This window comes from Trachypithecus francoisi, unplaced genomic scaffold, assembly GCF_009764315.1.
Source record: "Trachypithecus francoisi isolate TF-2019V2 unplaced genomic scaffold, Tfra_2.0 Lachesis_group21, whole genome shotgun sequence".
NCBI lineage: Eukaryota > Metazoa > Chordata > Mammalia > Primates > Cercopithecidae > Trachypithecus > Trachypithecus francoisi.
Window position 1 is genome coordinate 592322 of NW_022681467.1, and position 23149 is coordinate 615470.

Here is a 23149-nt window from a genome sequence, read left to right on the forward strand (position 1 = left end):
CCAGGATCCTATTTTGACATCTCTTTTCTGCTAGAGGGAACCCACTTCACACACTCAGGTACCACTCAGCAATACGGGTGATGCCTCCTCCTCCCTGGAGGGCAGAGGCTGATGGAGGTGCATCTCCTCTTCATCCCCCGGCTGGGTGATTCTGAGAGACACTCTCTTCCTTCCAAAGGGTTGGAGAGTGGCTGCTGCCTGCAGTGGTGACCAGCTCAGGGATTCCTCTGCCATCTGACTCCTCTCCCACCCTGCTGGCCACCCACTGGCCCCTTACCCCTTTTTCCTGGGATTATTTTCCAAATAAACGTCCTGACTGAGCTCTCCAGCCCTGGTTTTGGGAAGGGAGACACAGGCCAAACGTCACATTCTTTCTGGGTATTTTAGCACCTCTGGTTTACTGAGGTGTGACAAATCTTATCCAATTTATCCAATTAAGGTTTGCAAAATTGTGAACTTGACTGAGGGAAACTATTCCAGCAAAGGATGGGCATAAGAACACCAGATAATAGGTAGTAAAAGCTGCTATTTTGGCTTCCATGGGGTATTGAGCAAAGAAGACGGGTCTTAGAAGCGTCTGCTGACAAGCACAGTGCTGCGCCGTGCCCATGGCGATCACAGTTCCTCTTCTGTGTGCCCACGGCTGTCAGTGCCCCGGACACACCTTCCATGCTCAATGCCAGTATGCCCACTTTCTAGATGGAGAAACTGACATTTCAAGAAGATGAGGAGCTTGTTGAATGTAAGCAAGTAAAGGTCTGATGTGAGGGAGTTAAACTCACCTGGCCTGCCTCTGAGGCTGGCATCCTCTCCACCATATCATGCTGCACTGCCCACCCTCTTAGATAGGCTTGGGTGGCTCTTCAGGAGCCCACATTTTCATACTCTCAGAAGAGAAACTAAAGCTGTCCAAGGACTAAGCATAATACTCAAGACATTTTTGGTGTGAGCCATTGAGTAACAAAGTCCACAGGAGCTAGGGGCAGCCAGATGGAATCAGCCACTGAGATCTGGGGCATCTGATCCAGACACAACAGTGTCTGCTGCACTCAGCCTCTGCCCCCTTGAAACAAGAAGGTCCCCAGCTGAGGGAGAGACATCATTCATGGTCTTAGGTTCTGAGGGTCTTCACATCAGCATCGACTTTGTGCCAAGGATCTAGACTTTGCCATTTCTCTCAACTTCTCAGAAAAAGCACCAGCAGCTCTTGTCTTGCCAACCATCTTTAAGAACGGTGACCAGCCAGCTCCACTCAGGAAGGCGCTGCCAGCACTCTGAGCCCGACCTTGCCTCCTACAATGCTAGGCAGCACATAGAATAAGCTCATTTCAGAGGTGAGGAAATCCAGGTGCTGTTAATCAGGATAGAGTGTGAGTGAGAGCAGCAGACACTTGCCTCCAGCCCAGGCTTGGCTAGCTCTGAGGTGTGAGCTTCTACTCTTGCAGGGAAGCATTCAGCTGATGCCTGACAGACAACCCCTATTAATGTTGGTTACTGGGGACCCCACCCCACTGCTCACAAGCAATGTGAAGGCAGGAGAGCCACTCTGTTCTCAAAATTCAGCTTCTTCATCTTCCTGGGATCATTCCGAATGCCCCACGGAGCTCAAGATTCAATGGGGTTATATTTATAAAGAACTTATCTCATTTCTAGACATGGTCAATTGAAAAAAAAAGACCACAGATTCCTCCTGTCACTCACTGCAAGCCCATTTCCAATGTGACTTTATAGCCACAGTACAGGATATCTCCCCAACTCCTGAATCTGGCCTGGGCCACTTGATCTGCTTCGGTCAATGAGATGATGTGACGTCACCCTGAAGACTCATGCACATTGAGGCTTGCCTTCCCTCGTTGCTATCGGACACCCCGGAGCCACCACTGGGTGAAGAACTCTGAGCCAGCCTACAGGAAAAGGAGAGACATGGCCCATAGCCAGCCTACTCCCAGAAATGTAAGGTCTTTGGCTGCCAGCTGACCGCAGATGCCTGAGTGAGCCCAGACAGCACTGTGTGAGGCAGAGGCAATCCATCCCAGATGGCTCAGCCCATATCATCAACCCACAGCACTGTGAGCAAATCAGTGATTATCATTTTAAGCCACTGATTTTTGGAGTAGTTTGTTCAGCAGCAACAAATAACTGATACACCAGCACTATAGAAGTTGCTTAAAACATAGTATCTTTCTCTCCTCCTTGTTTCTTTCCAAAGTGCTGTAACGAATGCATGGGCAACACTGCTGATGCTGGAACTGAGCAGACCCAGACGTGCACTTGACCCTTTACTTTGGGAGGCTGAGGCAAGAGGAGCACTTGAGAAGTTTGAAACCAGCTTGGGTAACATGGCAAAACCCATGTCTCCACACAAAAAGAGAAAAAATACAAAAATTTGCCGGGCATGGTGCTGTATCTGTAGTCCCAACTACTCAGGAGGCTGAGGTGAAAGGATCACTAGAGTCCAGGAAGTTGAAGCTGCAGTGAGCCACAACTGTGCCAGTGCACTGCAGCCTGGGCCACAGCACAACACTCTGTTTCAAAAAACACATTTACCTACGTAACAAAACTGCACATCCTGCACATGTACCTCTGAACTTAAAAGTTGAGAGTTAAAAAAAAAACGTTGGCTGGAAGGTGTGGCAGCTTGCTCGGTGCCTGAGTGACAGTTCTTCCCAGGACAGGAGGAGGTCCACAGACCTCTCTTAACTCTGAAAGTTCTGTAACCTCCTCTGAGATAAGCATTGTTGAGGTTACCCCAATTTCCAAGAGACTTGGCAATTTCTACTGTGTCCCATTGCCTAATATGTGACAGCTCCTCACTGACTTTCTTGAAAGTCTCTATTTCAATGCTATATCACAGCATACTAGATAATATTTCAAGCCACAATAAGGGAATCACAAGTAAGAGAAACTGCCCATCGTGTGCTGGGCCACTGAGGTTCCCACCAGGAGCCCTTTTGACCTGCTGCATCTGCCAGGAGTGGGTGACATCCCTCTCTTTACATACAGGTCCCGGCCCTGTGAGTTTCTTTTGCAATGAAGTGTAAGGCCCATTTGAATTGCAGAAACACTAAGGGGTGTGTGTGTGTGTGTGTGTGTGTTGGGGGGGTGTCAAGAAAAGACAACAGACAAGACACCTGGGGATCTTGCAGCTAAGTGAGCAGCATGGGACAAATAAAAACAATAGTATATTTTAAAATCCACTACATTGATTTCACAAATTTTCTTCCTTTTTCTCTCAAACTACTCTTTCTTCAATAGACATCAATTTCTTGACACCACAATCCGATGCGGTTTGTTTTCAGTAACTATCAGCTGCTAGGTATTTGTTCAGCACTTGGGATGTACCCAGGCAAAGAGATGTGCAAGTATAAAACAAGGGAGCCCACCCTGCAACTGGGAAAGAGGAGTTACATGTTCATTCCAAAACAGAGAAACAATGTAAAAACAGGAAAAAAAAAAAAGTATCCATGCTCAACACATCAGCTGGGAAAGCCTGTGTGTAAAGCTCTGAAGCCTGAAAACTTTCAAAGAATCGAGGGTATAAAGAGTCCAGAAGAACTCAATACAGGACACAACTGCAAAAGTATTTTCTTCCTTTAATTTCTGCAACCCTCACTTTTGGAGGGAACACAGCCAGGTGACCTGGGGCCTCACGGGTTAGGCTGCACTCAACAAGGTGCCTGCTTGCTATATTAGGAAGAGTCCACTTTCAAATTCAAACTGCACCCAGGAGACAAAGGCAAGTCCTGGCTGCAGCCCAGTCAGGTGTTCTCTTGTCAAAACAAAACCTGCCTCAAAAGTCAATTTAGAGACTGGGCAAGTGAAAGAGCAGTGACTTAGAGGCAGAGAACCGAGCTTGAGACTACTCCTGCACATTGGGTCACTACGGAATCGTAATTACCCTTTTTAAACTTCAATTTCTTCATCTGATAAATGGGATCAATGACGCTCCACCTCAAATGGGTCTAACAGTATCTGCTCAACCTAATGGCTTAGATGGGAAACTGCTTTATTCAGGAAAGGGCTCCGGAACAGTAAGCTGCTTTACTAAGGTGTGGTGGCATGTTCTTCCAAGTTGAGAAGTTCCGCTAGATGGGAGAAATGAACAGTGCCCGTTTCTGAGTGTTCCAGACTACAGCCTTGCAGCTCTGGGGACCTAAAGGAAGAGACATCAGGCATGTCTAGCGGGGCTGCAGACATGAAGATGGGGGTGACTTTTGACCCCCTTTCTGGTAAATCTTTTTTTCATAGTTGATTCTCTATGAAATCTAGACTGCAAACACCTCCTCCCCTCCTAGAACGCAGACTAGCTTACCACCGCCCTAGTTTCCTTCCAATTCCAACTGGGGCTGGCCCGCCATAGGCCAACAGCAGGCTAGCTCAGGGCTGAGGGGGTCTCTGGAGTCTGAACTCCGCGCCCGCTTGCTCCTCCATGGCTTAGCTGGTCAGGACTTGAACATTTGCCGGACCCATAAATTGGGTCATTTTGAACCTCAAAACCGAACCGGAGCCTGGGAGGCCTTTAGGACCAAGGGGAGCCATCCCTTCCTCTAGTCGGGCAGCAAATTCCTGTCCTCCTAGTCCCCCGCAGTTATCCCCCCGCCCCTAGCCTCTGTGGCCCTCACATTGTCAGACACCAGCCCCGGGCCACCCTCTGGACCGGATCCCCCGCTAGGGCCTCCCTGGTCTGGGGCAAAGTTGGTGGCCACCTTCGCGCGGGCTGCGCCTTCCTCCTCTTCGCTGCCCTCCTCCCCCGGAGCCCGCGCCCGCCGCCTCCAGCACGCGCGTTGCCAGGCTCCGCAAGCTAAGCTGAGCGGCTAGCCCCAAGGCGCCCCTAGCCCAGCCTGCCGGCCAGGCGCGTGCGACGATAGTCTCCCAGCACCCCTTCCTCTACCGAGAGGACTGGGCTCCGCCCCGGCGCCGCAGCTCCCGACTCCCTGCCGCTCGGGCTGCAGCCGCTGCCCCGCGCCCGGCGCTCGGGGCAGCCGGGGGCGCTGGCGGCTAGCTCAGGGCGGGGAGCGGCGGGGGGAGCTGAGCGGTGCGGAAGGGAGGGCAGAGGAGGAGAGAGCCTGGGAGCCGAGGAGCAGAGGCGGGCGCCGCACCGCCCCGCATGCTCGCTCGCTGGGTAGACTCGCGGGCGGCCGCTTGGGCGCACTTGCCGGGTCACCTTGTCCCGGAGGTAAGTCCGGACCTCTCGGCCGCGGGGGCGGGCGGAGGGGCCCGCAGTGGGCGGGGTCGCGGCGGGGGCAGCGAGCTGGCTGCCGGAGCGGGAGGCTGCCAGGCACTGGCGGGTGTCCTAGTCCTGGCTCCGCCTCAGAGCGCGCAGACCTGGCGGCGGCGTGGCGCCGGCGGTAAGTCCGGGTGGTCGCCGGGATGAGACTTGGGAGACACGGGGTCGGCGGGCGGGAGGGAGAGCTGAGCCGGCGGAGAAGATGCTGAGGAAAGGGTCGGTGCTGGCCCGGGCTGCACCTTGGTGCCTTGCCACCCCGGGAGACGCGAAGGGGCTGCTGTGCGAAGTCGATGGGAGCTGCTGAGACCGTGAACTGGGAGCGTAGTGGAGCCAGGCTGCCCAGCAGGGCCATGGGGGCGCGCGGCGGGCCAAGGCTCTGCGGGTCCGCGCTACCCCTCGGAGTGACCCGAAGGAGACCAGCCGGGGCTGGTGAGCCGGGCGGCCGCGGAGCTGGGGACCTAGGTCTGTTTGGGAGTAGGAAGGGAAACAGACTAATCCTCCGAGCGGAGTGGCAGGCAAGGTGCAAGCGCGCTTGGGATGGGGAATCCCGACGGGCGACCAGGGCGGAAGCAGGGACTCCGGGAGCCTCCTTCCTCTAGCCAGCACAAGAGCTGCCTTCGAAAGCTGTCTGGCCCCTGGCAGCCGCGACAGCCTGCAGCCCTGGGAGCCACAGCCCAGGCGCCGAGATGGGAGAGAGCACATACGCTCTTTTAGTTCCAGTTTGAATCTCGCTTTTTCCTAGTCGTGATTTCTGCCTCTTCGTGTGCGCTCTCTGGGCAGTGGGGAGGAAAGAATGGCTCACTGGATGAGTTGGGCACTTTTCTTAGGGAAGGGGCTTTGGTCCCTTTGCGCTTTTTGCAAGACCCTAGTAGAGTGGCCCTGGCAGCCGAGCTTTGAGGAGGCGGCCAGAGGGACCGTTTGGCATCTCTGAAAGACGAGAGGAAGGAGTCTTCTGGTAGTCCTGTTTTCCTTTGGGGGTTTCCTTGCACGCAGAGGCTTGGGCGCTTGGCACCCCGACTTCAGGTGCGCACAGTCCTCCTGCGACATCAGATGCGCTGGCGCCGCGGCGCTCCTGGCTCGGACCGATGCCTGCGACGTCCCTGGCCATGTCCTGGTGTTTAGTGCAGCAGACACCGGCCGAAGGCTTGGCTGATTGGGGGTGTCGTGGAGGGGATGGCTGGGCATTACACAGTGGCTCCGTTTTCTGGTTGGAATCAGTTGGTGGGGCGTGCTCGCGCGCGTCTGTGTATCTGTCCCATCCCCTCCTACAGCCCAGCGTGTTTGGTCTGAGTCCAAAGAAGGAGGTGGTGTGTGTGCTGCGTAGACCTGCGCCTGTGGGGTGAGCAGCCTCATAACAGCCCCCAGAGCCGGCCAACTTCTCAGTGCTAGGCTGCGACCTGAGGGGCCGCTGCGTCGGGTATCGGAAGTGGTCTTCAAAGAGGGGTCTGGGTCTCGAAGTCCTAGCAGCAGCCGAAATGAAAAGAGCTGCCAGGAGGCGTGCGGTGGGCAGTCTGATGTCCGTTCTGGCGCGGATGGGAAGAAACTGAAGTCGAATTTTTAGATGAATTGCGTGCTGTGTTTGGCGGTGGTGTGGCCCGTACTTTTGGAGGTCCACACCACAGGTGTGAGGCCTGTGAGCCCTGAGGAAGCGCCCTCCCCTTGTTTCCTCCCTCCGCTCTCTCTCCATCTCTCCACCGCCCGCCCCTTTCTTTGCGAGGAGCAAGCCTGACTTAGTAGCTGATCGGCGCCCTCTCTCACCGTGCCCCCGTATCCTGCATGAAAACGGAATCCTCATAATCAAGAGGGCCTTGTTAAAAAAAAAAAAAAAAGCAAAGAAAAGATGGAGAAACCTATTTTTAAACTTTTTTATTATGGAAAATTTCAGTGGTACACAGTGGCAGACAGAGAATAGTGCACTGAATGAAGCTTTGTGTACCCCCCACCCAGTCACCACCTGCAGTTACCTTTTGTGGAGTTTTGGAGGCCTTATTTGATGAAGTATTTCAAAACTCATTCCAAAATGCTAAGTATCGGATAGTATGTTAATTAGTTCCATTCAGCCATGACACATTGTATACGCATATCACAGCATCACTTTGTACCCCATAAACATATACAATTATAATTTGTTAATGTCTGATAAAAGAAACTAATTCATTAAAAATACAAAATTACTTTGATATAAACTTCAAAAAAAAAAAAATTCCAAACTCACCTCACCTCTAAACACATCCCTCTGTATCTCCAGCTGATGACATTTCATTTTATGTTACCTAACTATCAGAAATGTCAGTTTGTAATAACCCCATTAGAGTATAGGTGATATTAAAATAAAAATGAAGGCCCCCTCCATTCCCATTTTAGGGTAGAAAAGGAAAACCTGCTAACTCTCCTTAAGGCATACAGGGGTGAGATATTGAAGGAAAGACAAGTCTAGATCTCTGGAAGAGAGACATGTTAGCAATAGGACCAGACTTATCCTAATTCATGCAAGGTGTAAACATGATTCTGGTTGAGCCATGATAGGCAACATAATTATTTTGATAAAAACTTTAAAACTCAGTTCAAATATTATAAGCAATTAATTTCTTCCACATTTAACATTGAGATAAAGGTGCTCTACCAGACTTATTTTTCTCATTAATTTTAAATCATATTTTCTAGGGAGTTATTACTATTATCAAAGAATAGAAAGTTATTTTCTTATGTAAGATTTCTATCTGAGGCACTAGTCGGTGCTATTCTGAGGTTCATGGAGCGTACTGAACTTTTCATTGTCTAATTAGAAAATGTTTGGTCGTCCTCCAGGTCACACCTGCTCTGCCCTCTGAAGAAGCTCTGGGCTTGCTGAGATGTGATGTCCAGTGTGACTTTTACTGGCTGGAGAGGTGTGGCATACAGGGAGGCACTGGAGGCAGTGGGAGGGGAAGCCCCCTCCCATCCTGCACACCTCTGTGCTTTCCTTTATATAAAAGCAGTTCCTAAAAATTGTCAATGACGTTCTTAGAGGAGTCAGTCAGACTTTTGAGTACCTTTATAAAGTGCACTATTTAAAGGCGTCCTTAGTTAACCTTTTGTAAGATGAATAACCGTCTTGTAGGTGAGCAGTTTTATGTCCTGTCACCCCATCCCCAAATAAAACCTTGTCTTTTCATGACTCTAGCTTGGCCTGTGCCCCTCACATTGGCTTTTCAGATCCTCATGCACAGTGGAAAATGCACGTTCCATCTCAGAGTGAATGTACTGCTGTGGCCTATAGTTTGAACAGATGTCACATTATCAGCAAAATTCTTTGAATGAATGGGTAAAGTGGCAAGGACTGAAGTATGGGGTGTTAATTTGACAACACCAGCAAAACACGGGAGGTAAGCGACTAGCAGAACAGCCTGTTGTATCAGTGGAAAGTTGCATAAGGTCATTTTGGGGCAGTGCATTGATAGAAGTTTTTGGAGCCATAGCTCTTGACGCAGCATCACTACACTAGAGGCATGGTGTCAAAATCTCTACAAAGCAATACTGAAAACATTAGCGATAGGCTGACCAGGTCTCTAACCATGTCACCAGAATTAGAATAATGAAGTTGGCAGTGGGAGGTTTGAAAAATGTGGTTTCTCAGCATTCTCTATGCAAGATGCCCATTTTGAATGATTCCTAAGAGATCCTAAACTTGTGTTCAGAGAGCAGCTGAAGTAACCTGGGCCCCAGCTATGGTTCAGTGTCCTCGTGACTGCGTTGCTTACATCCAGGCAGCATATTGGATTGTGCGGAGAGTGGAGGAGGGATGTGCTGGGGACACAGGTGTGCAGAGTGTCTCCTGTCCCCAGGCTGCTCCCTCTTTCCCCTTGGGCCTTCCCCGAGTGCCATGAGCAGACGTAGGCTCCAGAATCTGGAAGGTCCCATTTGTTTTCTCAGAATGCCATGTGAATACAAACTTTACCCAGAGAAACTTTGAGACAATGAAATGTCCTCAATCCAGTGTCTTTTTCATTTAACAAACTGTGACAACATTAACTCTTGGTTTTCAAAATCCTGGAAAGAATATGGTTGAAAAGAAACGATCTCAGAAAAGTGATGTGGTTTGTCTAAGATCGTTCAGATAGCAAGCAGCAGAGCCCAGAGTCTGGAGCCTACAACCTGTCGTTGGCAAGAGTGAGGATTGGGACAGTGCGTTTGCACTCACTTGGGGTGGACGGACACATGCACAGGAATGTGCCCAGGGTGCATGCATAGCCATGTGGGCTAAAGATTTATGAGAATGTATAGGAAAGGCATGTGAGCAATAGCTTATGAAATTTATCCTTAACATAACTAAATTTAGATTCATATTACCTTATAAACTTACATGATGCATTCTCTAAGATGGAAACATTTTTAAAACAGATTACCAACAAACCACCACCCTCCATTTATAATATGTGATCATTCAAGATGGAAGCATGGCTCAGATAACAAAATGTAAATCTTCTTAAACTACTGTGGGATAAATGACCTGTTAAATTACCAAAAACAAAGAAAAATAGAAATTCTAAAGAACAACAACAGATAAGCTTCGGGATCAAAAATAACTGTTAGAACCAAAAATAACAGAACCAGGAAACATTATACACAGGTAGAAAATAATAAAAATAAAAGCTGCTTCCAAAGGCACAACCCAGGGGATAACTTCGCCTGTTTAGTTACGTAAAAACAATTTAAGAGTTCAGGTAGCATTCTTTCAGAGGCATGGGCCTTTTGCTCCAGAAGTTGCAATCAGTGTTCAGTGTGAAAACACTTTTTGCTTGGTTTTTAGTTCTTAACTGAATTTTGTGTCAATAAAATTCATTGTTAAATACTGGGGTGGCATTTAGAGAATGACCCTGAAGGAGAGAGTACTTGTGTGGATTTTAAACTGGGTGTTTCAAAAAGGGCTCACTTAGGGTAAATTTCTATTTTGAACAATTCTTAGGTCTCCAACAAGTTTCAGTTGTTATCTATCACTTGACCTCACTGGGCAGGCACTTTCAGATGTTACCTCCATCTGTTACTTCCTTAGGTTTCCTCTCTTTCAGAAAACTTCAGTGCCCAAAACAAAACCAAAAAGCAAACACATTTCAGATAAGTCGAACCAGAAAAGTTTTATTCCATTGCCTCAACTTTAAACTACAGATCTTTCTGAAAGGGAGATACAGTAATCTTACCTCAAATAATTTGGAACCACCTCCCACGCCCTTGCTTAGAAAAGCAAATAAATGAAGTGTTGTAGAAACTCACTCTTCTGTCATGCGTACAATAGTCAGTTTTTAACTTCCTCCTATAATCTTGGTTCTCACATGTTGGTGGTACAGACCCTCAGCTGGCGTGGGTCTGAGACACAGGAGTTTATCCCTGAAGATCCTAATGGGATTAAGTCCTGGGACAGTTTCCCAGTGGAAACCCAGTAGCCATGCTGGGGGGTAGCGTGAGGCACTAGCTTTAGGGTAGACCCTGGGGAAGCCCAATTCATCCTACAAAAGATTGGTACCAATTCCACTGTTAATTATTTGCGGTTTCTAAAAGTGCATTTAATAAAGCCTATGTGTTTCTGTAGCCAACCTTCATGTCTGACATCTCAGCCTCAGCCCATCACCCATGTGTCTCCTTTATAAGAAACTTTGTTGTTCCGTTGAGTGCCCCGTGGGATGATGGCACAGCACGAGTAGGGCAGTCGAAAGAGTCGAGATGTGATAGGTGGTGTGCGTGGTTTCTGAGATGCTGTCTAAGTGCAGGGACTGGCCTGGGCTGGTAGGCATAGATGATTGACTGTCACAGATTGACTGTAAGAGGCACTCATCTGCTGCAGATCTCCTGTGGAAACCCTGTATTTATGAGGACCTTGGCGAGGACCCTGCACCAGGCAGTCCCACCAATCCTAACCCAGTCTTGGAATGCTTTCAGATATCTCTTGCCTCTTTTGGCTTTACTTTTCTCTCCCAATTCCTCACCGTTTCCATAGTGCCTTTGTGACAAGTGGCTCCACAACAAAGAACTATGAGCTGATTAATGTGCATAGTGTCTTTTTTTTTTTTTGAAATGGCATCTCACGCTGTCACCCAAGCTGGAGTGCGGTGGCACGATCTCAGCTTACTGCAACCTCTGCCTCCCGGGTTCAAGCGATTCTTCTGCCTCAACCTCCCAAGTATCTGGGACTACAGGTGCACTCCACCATACCTGGCTAATTTTTCTATTTTTAGTAGAGACGGGGTTTCACCATGTTGGCCAGGCTGGTCTTGAACTACTGACCTTAAGTGATCTGCCCTCTTAGCCTCCCAAAGAGCTGGAATCCCAGGCATGAACCACTGTGCCCAGCTTAATGTGCATAGTATCTTAACAGTTTTTTTCTTATATACTAAACCCAGAGATATAGCTCATTCATTTCAGTACTCTAATAATAGTTTAGTGCTCTAAATTCCCTCACAAAAACAGGTTTTTGTTGAAAGCTAACTTTGAGTCAAGGAAAATAATCTTCTTTGTTATTTCTAAGTTTATTCTCTGCCCTTCATTCTTATCCTGACCTTTAAAAGCTGTGGATATCGGCCGGGTGCGGTGTCTCACGCAGGAGTTCAAGACCAATCTGACTAACTTGAGGTCAGGAGTTCAAGACCAATCTGACTAACACGGTGAAACCCCGTCTCTACTAAAAATAACAAAAAATTAGCTGGGCGTAGTGGCGGCCACCCCTAGTCCCAGCTACTCAGGAGGCTGAGGCAGGAGAATGGCGTGAACCCGGGAAGCGGAGTTTGCGGTGAGCCGAGATCATGCCACTACACTCCAGCCTGGGTGACAGAGCGAGACTCCATCTCAAAAAAAAAAAAAAAAAAAAAAAATGCTGTGGATATTATATTAAGTATCACAGCTTCACACAGTCCATTGTTTTCACTTTGTTCACAATGAGATCACTAACTGGAAGCCTCTCCTAACTGCTCTGGACTTGGTAAGGACCCTACAGCCTGCAGCATAGCTGTCTATCCCACTCATGTGGCCTGGAGCAAGGAGGGTCATTTGTCCAGCTGCATTTCTGTCCTTCTGCCATCCACTCATCCGCTGTGGCCCTGCTCGTATGGGTCCTCTTGTGTAACATTTATTGGCACACTTGCTAATCTGAATGTTCTGGGTGTAGCTGTATTAGCTGTGAATCGGAGCCCTGGATGTATTTGAGGACATCACAGTCTATTTTAGAACCATAGAGATGAAATGTATCTGCTGACTCAATATGTGCAGAATTCTGTAGCTTCCTTCCTTGCCTATTGCTAGACCTCGAATTTCTGATTTGCCACATACCTTTCCAGGAAAAACATGCGTCACACTCTTGGGACACAGAACTGAGTTTGCATCCGTAATCCCAGCAATGGTTCTGTCTGCTGCTCTTCACATGCCTACAGGGCAAGGTGGTACAGGGCTGCCCAGTGAGTGCTGGGGTGACCAGGTGGCCCTACCGTCTCTCCATTGGTGTTGGGCCATAGCCTGTCCTCAAACATTTTTTTTTTGTTTGTTTTTGTTTTTACCAGAGCAGGGCCACATGGGCACCTCCCTCCTCCCTAAGCTCTCCTGCATCCCATTGATTGTCCTGCAGTCACCCATCTGTCCCACCCAGAGTCTGGCACTGCAGTCACCAGCTAGTCTGTTCTACTACTTCAGCCTTGCTCCAGGTGCACCTGGGACTGTAGCACCCAGACTCATAGACAGTGGGAGCAAAGGGCTTCCTGATGGTCTCTGGATCAGAGAGCCAAGCTGTAAACTATCTGTGACTGCCCTGCCTCCCCATCATCTTGTCCTCCAGCGATTGCAATGCCCTGAATACCTACAGAGGTTACTGAGGGGGTGGGGTACACTGCACCCCACTGCCCCTGGCTCCAGTGTGTCCTGGACATTATGCAGAGGGCCAGGTCAGTGCAAGGAAGTGGGATAGGGAGAGCCATGGCTCTGGGAGATAATTGCCCTTTGGGGGAGACTGAGGCTGGGGTGTGATGGAGTGCGATGGAGGGGCTGATGGAGAGCCCAGCATTGGTCAAAGGATGGACCTCAGTCACTAGCTCTTCTACATGGTTATAGATATTCCAAACTCCAGGCGTTTCTGACCTGTCTCGACCTATGACACAGACGTGGGCTTCCAGCATTACTGACCTCAGGATTTGGCTCTGGGCTGGACAAGAACTCCACCCTGCCAGTGGCCAAGCATCCTTTCTTGGTAGAACCAGGTAAGCCGTATGCCTCACCACGGAGCCCCCTGGCTGCTCTAAAAGGGTGGCTCTGCTCTTCAGATCTGGATGAAATAGAGGTGAGCTAAACAATTGTGGGGAAATAAAGGGAGCTCAAACCCAAAGGGTCAGATTAAAGCTGGCAGGGCCTGTTTGGATGTTGTCATGAAGGTGATTGAGGAAGACCACCAGCTTTAACTATTGGTGCCTTGTTGCTTCAGTGTCTCTCTCAAGGACCAGAGTGGCAGCGCCAGGCAGGGCAGGGAGGAACCCAAGGAGGGAAGGGTCGAGACTGAGCTTTGTCTGCTATTCCGTGTGACTCCCTCGGCAAGCTCCCCAGATGCCTGTTTGACACTTGGTGGAAAGAAGGGACCCAGAGGGCTTCCCCAACGTGCCATCCAGCCTCTGCATCTGCCAGATGCAGAGCCAGGGCACAGGGACCCAAGTTTTTAGGGCTTGTTTGCTTTTGTATTTGTCTCTAAAGTGCATTTTCTTTCTCACCCACTGTTTTCTTGCTCAGTTTTCTTGGCATTGCTGAAACCCAGAATACTGTTTGGGACAATGACAGACCCCGTGCACTGTAGACAAATAGATGCAGACAGCTCTGGCTTCCAGCAAGCTCCAAGTAGGACACAACATGATGAGGACATTTCTCCATCTGTGCTTTTCGGTGGTTTCCTGGGAGGAGAGCACCACAGCCATTCAGGGGCACCATGGGCGAGGGGAGGCCCAGGTCCTAGGCCAGACCAGGAGTCATGCACCTAGAAAAGTCTAGGAGAACAGAAGCCTCCCACAGAACTCCCAGGCAGGCAGAGGGGAAGCCACATTCCTGTAATGCCAGAGGCCCAGACATTTAGAGAGAACGTCATGTTGAACTCCGCAGGACAGCAGGTCAACTTTTAGACCTCATGGGCACTGTGTTCTTGTCTTGCTCTCAGCATAAGGCTTTTCCCGGAAGATGGAAATGTTCTTTCTCCTTAGACACTGCCCAGAAATGCTGATCTTCCTGGAATTTCTATCGCTCCTTAAGGCTAAGTTGGTGCCTAATTAGAGTAAAAACAAGGATGCAAATTGTTTCTTGGGGACCCAAATCAGAGGGTCTCTGTCTGCACCAGAGCCTGGTCCAGCCCTGGAGAGTGACTTGGGAGCCCCATCTTGACAGGTTCTTCCCTCTCTTCTGAGACCTTATCCCCTAGCCCTCAGCCTCCTTGGATTCCGCCCACCAGACCTTCTCTGTCAGAATGGAATGGCCCCAGGGGCAGGACTCACCGCTACCAACTGAGCTTTCCTATGTTCACAACTGGCTGCCCTGTGTATTTTCCTGTTCCTACCCCTTACCCAACGTCATCTCTGGGATGTTCTCTGGGGCAGCAGCCGCAGTGAACCCATTCTCTGTCTGCTCCCTCCAGCCCCTCGGACTTCCCTTTCCATGCCCCGTCCTCTGATAATGATACTTAGTAACCCAGGAATCCACACCAGAAACTCCCTCAGCCCCTGTGCTCCTTCCTCTTCCTCATCACTAGATCTAAGTATTTCCTGCCTCTCTCTTGCATCTTTTCCACCCTTGGCCCCGAATGCACACTCATCTCTTGCTGGATCATCTCAGTAGCTTCCTGCAAGCTCTCCCTGCCTGCTGCATTGTGCCTCTTGCCTCCAGGACTGCCAGGAGAGTGAGCTGTCTGAAGTGCAGATCCGCCTCTGGGGCCCTCCTCTCAAAGCCCACTACTGGCACAGAACAGGCTGCCTGGGAAAGATACAAGGCAAGGCTGTCCTGTCAGTCCCTGTTCACCCTCCAGCCTCATCCCCATTTCTCTAGGTGCCCAGAACACCGAGTTACTCCTGCCCCTGCCGTGCACAAGTACATGTGCACACACAAATGCCTGCACACACACACACGCCATGGTCCCACATGTGCACATGCACACACACACACATTACATAGTCCCACACCTCCCCCCACCTGCAGTTGGCTGCCTCTTGCCTCTTGCTAATCTCCTCTGAGGTTCAAAGGCTTAGCTTGATCATCACCTCTTCCCAGCATCCTTCCTCCAAGTTCAGCATTCCCGCTTCTAGGTGTCCTTGGCACCTGGGCCCACACCAACACTGGTGTGGTGTTAGCAGAACAACCAAAGATGAAATATCTATAAAAAACTGTCAAGAAATGTTTAAGACCTATATAATGCTATTTCAATCAGAATGCCAATATTATATTGCCTTTTGAGCTTGACAGAATTATTCAAAAGTTCATGAAAGAATAATCAGGCTACAGTACTAAATTTTTTTCAGTGAAGAAATGTCCTACCAGATAATGAAACGAGGTGTTCAAATTACATTAATTGACCTCAAGTCCATTAGTATGGCTACTGTCAAAAAAATCACAGAAAATAACAAGGATTGGTAAGGATGTTTAGAAATTGGAACCCATGTGCACTACTTGGGGAACTGTGAGAGGAAGTAGTTGCTAGGGAAAATAGTGTGGAGGTTCCTCAAAAACACTAAACATAGATTTGCCATATGATCCAGCAGTCCCACTTCTGGGTATATATCCAAAATAATTGAAAGCAGAGTCTTGAAAAGATATGCACATGCCCGTTTTGATAGTAACATTATTCACCATAGCTCAAATGTGGAAGCAAGCCAAGTGTCTATCAGCAAATGAGTAGATAAGCAAAATGTGCTAAACACATACAGTGAAATATTGTTCAGCCTTAAAAAGAAAAGAAATCCTGTCATAGACTACAACATGATGAACCTTGAGGACACTAAGCTTAGTGAAATAAACCAGAGACAAAAAGGCTCATACGATATGATTTCACTTATGTGACATACTGAGAGTTCTCAAACTCAGAGGCAGAAAGTACAATGATGGTTGTCAGGGTCTGGGGAAGGGGAGATGGGAGTTATTGTTTAAAGGGTATAGAGTTGCATACGTGCAAAATGAAAAAGTTCTGGAGAACCCTTGCATAGCAATGTGAATATACTTAGCACTACTGAACTATATACTAAGAAATGGTTAAGATTATGTAAATTTTATGGGGGGTGTGTGTGTGTGTTGCCACAATAAAAAAAAACTGCATTAATTGGAAATGTAAGATTCTAGTTACTGGCATGTAGTTAACAGGCTATTCTGATTTTCTACTGTCGCATAACAGACTGCCCGCAAAACTTAGAGTTCATGGATCTGTGGGTCAGGAATTTGAAAGGGCACAGTGGGGACGGCTTATCTCTGCTCCATGGCTCCCGTGACCTCAGCTGAGAAGACTCACATGGCTGGGACTGGAGTCCTTGCCCGGGCTGGGTTCACTCAAAGCCTGGACCAGGAGCACCTACATGTGACCTCTCCCTGGGTTTCCTCCCAGCATGGTGTCAGGGTGGCCAGACTTCACATGCCGAGGCTTCTGCTCCAAAAGTGAATGTGAACACGGTCAAGGCTGCACGCTGTCCTGCCCCATCTCCACAGCCATTCTGGGTCAGTGCCACAGATTCTGTTGATTATAGGCAAGTTTCTAAGCCAGCCCAGAATCAAGGAGGCAAATTAGACTCCACTTTTGAAGGGAGGTGTATGAAAGAATTTATGAACCATACATTCAATCTGCCATGCAGACAAGTAGGTCAGACAGAGAACTCTGACACGGATGCCAGCCCCAAGAGCCTAGTGAATATGTGGGAGCTGGCGGGGAGAGCTGAATTAGTCAATGTGGAGCACTTTGGAAGTAGGTAGGTGGGCTATAAAGTCAATTTATACCTCCCCATTTCATAAAAAGTTCTGAATATATTTTAAAAGCATTGCTAAATAAATATTTTAAAAGCATGAATAAATTCAGCCTGAACATCTTACCAGTAATCCCAAGAGAAAAATAATTGATAAAGATTAAATATATGTACACATTCTATACAACAGGCACTGTAAACAAAATTGGAAAGCATATAATAATCTGGAAACAAACATTTGCAGCAAATTAAATGCTTAATAATCCTCCCAGAGCAAAGAAGAAAACACAAACAACCTTATTAAAAACTGAGTTCCTGCAATGGAGAAAAAGGTGGGAAGAAGTGGAAATAACTAAGAAACAAATACATGGAAAAACATACGTGCATCTTTTCTTGTTTTTTGGTTTTTGTCGTTGTTGTTTTTTCTGAAATGGAGCTTCAGTCTGTCAACCAGGCTGGAGTGCTGTGGCGTGATTTCTGCTCACGGCAACCTCTGCCTCCCAGATTCAAGTGATTCTCCTGCCTCAGCCTCCTGGGTAGCTGAGATTACAGGTGCATGCCACCACACCTGACTAATTTTTTCATTTTCAGCAGAGATGGGGTTTCACCATGTTGGCCAGGCTAGTCTCAAATGCCTGACCTTGTGATGCACCTGCCTCAGCCTCCCAAACTGCTGGGATTACAGGCCTGAGTCACCATGCCCGGCTGTGCATCTTTACTTGTAATGATGAAAATGCACATTGAAGTTAGGGAAGACACATCTTTCCAAAATGACTGCCCAGCCTCAGTGATTCCAGTTGCTCAGTAAAGGCACCTGAGGCAGCCCTTGGGATCTCTGGGGAGGTTGAATCTCTTGTCTTGAAAGTCTCACTGAAAGGTTCACTGAGGTCCTTCCCTTATATCCTTGGCCCCATAAAAGAACCACTAAAACATTTCTAAGATGCACGCAGAGTATGTGCATCTTGACTTCAAGTAATGAACTGTCAGAAAAAAACTAAATGTCAAAAGGGGATGGTTAAATATGATGCAGCTATCATAATGTTCTTAAAATAATGATTCCATTATTTTAAATCCCTGGCCCATTGGCCAGGGCTGTGCTAGGTATGTATTTACATGGATCAATGTCCGTGGTAAACTACTAAGGATGGAAAGCTAGAGGAAAATATGTTAAACATTTGTGTGAATATGTTATTCTCTGGGAGTGAAGTTTAAATATTTATTCAGATAATTCTTGAAAGCTGTTCTCCACATTGTTAGTGGTATGTAGTCATGAGGAGTAGAAGGAAATAGGAACTTCCATAGTTTTAATTTTCTATGCATTGGTATGATTTGAATTCATAAACATAAACATGTTGTTTTTGCCACTTAAAAAAACCTGTTTAAACACACATCTATCCTTTGGAAATAATCAGAGGTCTGGATATAGTGGTTTGGCTACACGTCCACATTCATACCTGATTGGGGGAGGTGGAAAGCCTGGAGCCTCCTAGAAGTTGAGTGAAGGGTGTCTGTGTCAAGCATGCAATGCACGCTGTGGTTGCAGTGTGTTGCAGCGGGAATCCAAGCCGTGGGCACTCACACGCATGCAGAGAAAGGTGTGCATGTATGGGAAGGGACTGCAGGAGATACCAGTACCACCATGAGTAGCTCCAGGCATGGAGTTAGATGTGGATTTCATTTCCTATGTTATGTACTTTTCTGATTTTCAACTTGATCCTTGATTACTCTTTTGCTTTGGAAAAAAACCAAAAGTTTAGAAATTATTTTGTTGTCTCTCTCATTTGACTGAAAATCTGTTTCTTAATCATATTTTATGTTCCCACGTCCTGTGCCCAGAGCCTAGCACACATGATGTGCTCAGCCAGTGTTTACTCTTCCTGGCCTTCGCCTGGGCACCTCCCTGCCTCTTGAAAGAGCGTGCTCTGCATTCCCCCCATAGGACTCCCAGTCTGAGGAGGCCCCTCTCCTCTGAGCATTCGTGTGCATGCTCCTGCCTGTGGCTGGCAGTCTTGGCTCTAAGCCCTACGACAGTGGATACGTTTTCAAGAGTAGTTCATTCACCATGTATTGAGGACTTGCCATTTGCTTGACCTTGTGGCAGATCCCAGGGACAGAGATGAAAGGCTGTGGTCCCTCATGGAAGAAGGGCGTTCAGAGGCCCTGCCTAGTGTGCGAAGCCTCACTTTGCTTGACACGGTGCAATATGGTGATACAGGCAGGCACCGGGACTGCAGGAGCAGGGATGCTGCGGCAAGATGCAGCCAAGACTCATAATGCGAAAGTGACTAGCCTGGAAGAGTAGAAAGAAGGGGTCTTCTCGGCAGAGGGTGCAAGATAGGGCAGAGGTCACGGAGGCATCCGTGCACCTAGAAGGTGGAAGTTGGATGTGGCTTCAGAATTCAGTCTGCACCAGTGGGGTTTGCTGAGATCCAGGTGCCTACACGAGAAACAACAGATGGCATCAGACGAATTCAAGTACAGTCCTGGCTACCTGTTGCTGCCCAGATTGCCCCAGAATGTATAGCATGAAAACTGCTGAGGGTTGGGAATTTTGGAGGGGTCGGCTGGGCACGTCCAGCCCCATTCTCTCAGGCAGGTGCTGTCAGAGTGTATCTGGAGCCAGAAGAGTGGGGGCCTGGGACTACTGGGGGTCAGCCGGGTAACTGTAACCTCTGGTGTGCTGCACATGGTCTCCCCACATGAACGACATTGGCCTTTCTCACAGCATGGCAGCCTTGAGGTATTAAACTTCGTAAGAGGAAGGTCAAGGCTCCGGTTTGAGTGTTCTAGTAAAAGACAGGTTGCATGATCTTTTCTGATCTAGCCTCAGAGGTCAGGTCATGTCACACTCCTTCTATTCAGGGTGAGTCTCAAATCTACCTGGGTTCAAGGGGAAGGAACAGAGACCCCACGTTTCACTGAGAGGAGTATCAGGGCCATATCCAGGAATAGATGTGGAATGGGAAGTAGTATTGTGTCCACCTTTAGAAAAGATGATCTTACGCAGATACTGAAAAACAAAATACTCCAATTACTTGCTCTACACACAGTAGGTCTTTAGATCACAAAATAATGAAAAATAGAGCCTTTTCTTACTAGAAATTCATCTAGATCTATTTGTTTAATACATGGATTTTCTAGAGTGCTGTGGTTTGAGTATGAATTATTTATTCCCACCAAAACTCATGCTGAAATTTGATCCCCCATGTGGCAGTGTTTGGAAGTGGGGCCTAGTGGGAGGTGTTCAGGTCATGGGGGCAGATTCCTCATGAATGGCTTGGTGCTCTTCTTGAAGTGGTGAGTTCTTTCTTCCTTGAGACTGGATTAGCGCTCCAGCCAGAGCAGGTTGTTATAAAGAGGGTTCCTCCTTCCGTTTGGTCTCTTTCCCTGCGTTTACACTTCCCTTTTGACCATCTCCGCCATGTTATGATGCAGCACAAAAGCCCTTACCAGAAGCCAGGGCCATGGCCTTGAACTGAGCTAAATAAACCTCTTGCCTTTATAAATTACTCAGTCTCAGGTATTCTGTTACAGCAACACAAAACAGAGTAAGACACATAGTCTCAATTATTTTCCACTGTCTGTATAAATTCTTAGTGTGTCAACTTGTTCTTTAAAAGTATATTCTAGAGTGTGGTACCATACTTGAGTCCATAATGCAGAACCTGGGACATAGATGTATAGCACCAGTTTTGTCCATTAGATGGACGCGTTCGTCATTACATAAGGGAATTATAGGTCTTTGGAACTTTGTTCAATTCCGTCTCTCTCCAACGTTCTCACCAAAAAGACAGAAAGGAAAAATGGGAAAATTTTGGAAGTTTCAGTTCCTTGTAGATCAGTGACTTCTCCAGACTTAAGCAGAAATCAGTGGCAAAGCTAATTTCGATATAATTTGGATACCGTTTTTTTATTGCCTTCTTGTTTTCTTTATTTCGTACGGTAATATCTCCTTTAAAGAAAGAGCTCTTTTAGCAAGTGTGTGTATACAACATAGAAATGGTACCACAACAAATGACAGAAGACTGAACATGGCTGAGTGTTATTTAGGAGCTGGACAATGGAGTTTTCCATACCTGGAAGAGTCTGGGAGCAGGAGCTACTGACTCAGCAGCTCAGTGTGGTTGGAGCTGGATTTCTATAGTCCTTGTGGTCTTTCCTGGCTCCCAGATGGCTGCTACTGCCCCCGATGTCACATATGAGGTCAAGGCAAGAAGTGAAAAAGGTGGACAGAGATCCCCCAGGAGACATCTTTGGCCCAAGCTGTGTCTCATGGCCACCCTTGGTAATGAAGTATGGGGTACATGTGAGCATTTAATGAGAACTTAACTCTTCCAGCCTCCAGGTGAAGGTGGGCAGGGTGAAGCACTGACATTCAGCAGTGGGTCCTCCACTCAGCCAGGGAGTGTCACCCCAGGTCTCAGTGACAGGCGTGCCAAGGCCACATCACAGGGTAGGTGTGGGAAGGGAAGACTGGGTATATTTATGAAATCAAAAGAACAGTCAGTGGTTTGCTGGTGGGTGTGAAGTTGGGTATGGTGTGTGGGCAGGACAGCACAAGAGAGGGCAGGGTGGGTGCTGGAGAGGCAGCAACCACCTGCCTGGGCTGGGTAGCCAGGTGGAGGCCCTGGGCTGATGCCATTGCTGCTGATCCATAGACTTTGAGTAGCACGGGTCCAGAGTGGTTCTCAAGTTTCGCTGCATGTTAGATTCACCTGGGGATATTTAACAATTGGTTGATATACAAATAATGTAAAGACCAAAAATTGAGTTTAGTCCATAATATTAAAGAAGCGGCTGAATCAGTTTTGCTTACTGAAATATCTGTTCAAGCACCATTCCTCAAACTCTAATGCACGCACACAACACCTGGGGATTTGCAGGCATGAGAGCTCTGGTCCAGTGGGTCGCTGGAACCCGAGAGTCTGCATTTCCTTTTTTCTTTCATGTATTTATTTATTTATTTAATTTTTTTTTTGAGATGGAGTCTCTCTCTGACACCAGACTGGAGTGCAGTGGCACGATCTCGGTTCCCTGAAACCTCCACCTCCGGGGTTCAAGCGATTCTCCTGCCTCAGCCTCCTGAGTGTCTGGGACTACAGGTGCATGCCAACACGCCCAGCTATTTTTTGTTTTTTTTAGTAGAGACCGGGTTTCACCATGTTGACCAGGATTGTCTCGATCTCCTGACCTCGTGATCCACCTGCCTCGGCCTCCCAAAGTTCTGGGATTACAGGCATAAGCCGCCACGCCCAGCCGACAGTCTGCATTTCTAACAAGTGCCAGTGATGACAGTGCTGCTCTCCCACAGGACACGCTTTGAGCAGCCAGGGAATCACCGGCCAAGGTTGGGGGAGAGGGTCGGTGGGTGTGGGGTGGGGGTTTGGGAGTAGTTGTCCCTGGCTGGGCCACGGGAGGGAAGAAATGGCTTCAGCTGGAGAAGCTAGCAACACAGAGCTTGCAGACTTTCACTTATGGTTTAATTTGCCTTAAGTAAACTTATATAACCTGGATTTTGGGTCAAGAAATATAATGCTTAAAATTTGTCTTATGTAACAATATAATAAAAAACAAATTTTTACCATCTTTTATTTAAACATTTGGAGGTAGCAAATCAGTGCTGTAGTTGGCAACTGCTGTGCTTCTAGGTTTACTGAGGTGAGTGTTGCAAGAGACACAGCAAGAGCCCAGGCTCACAAGGGATGGGAGTCCAGATGCCAGCTCTGTCCCTTACAGCCCCATGGCCATGCTGAGTTATCTGCTCTGGTTCCTCCATCTCTAAGTGAGAGATGAGTGCTGTTATCTCAAGAATGTGAGTAATGCCTTGCAAAGGGTCCAGTGTACTTTTTTCATACAGTGGGACTAAATAAATGAACCCATGTCCACATGAAAATGCACACAGCTGTGTATGTGTACAAGTGTATGTGTGTGTATAAGTATGCGTCGACACATGCTAATCTTCCTTCCTTCTGGAATATTTGGCCCCATGTGATGTGTT

At 48.0% G+C, this 23149-nt stretch overlaps 1 protein-coding gene and 1 long non-coding RNA gene across 4 annotated transcripts in view; one reads left to right on the forward strand and one right to left on the reverse strand.

The window, feature by feature from the left end:
* Window positions 1–3573: 3573 nt before the first annotated feature.
* Window positions 3574–4784, reverse strand: LOC117068335. Its single transcript, XR_004431070.1, has 2 exons — window positions 4707–4784; window positions 3574–4153 (listed from the first exon to the last, which is right to left on the reverse strand). It is a non-coding gene; the product is annotated as an uncharacterized LOC117068335 (long non-coding RNA).
* Window positions 4629–23149, forward strand: part of SYNDIG1 (synapse differentiation inducing 1) — a 209135-nt gene continuing 190614 nt past the window's right edge. Inside the window, exon 1 of one of the 3 annotated variants that reach the window (XM_033185388.1) lies at window positions 4629–5176. The gene's annotated coding sequence lies outside the window, so the exon portion shown is untranslated. Of the gene's footprint in view, window positions 5177–5228; window positions 5349–23149 lie in introns of those variants that run through there. The other 2 variants (XM_033185390.1, XM_033185389.1) reach the window with 2 other exon arrangements.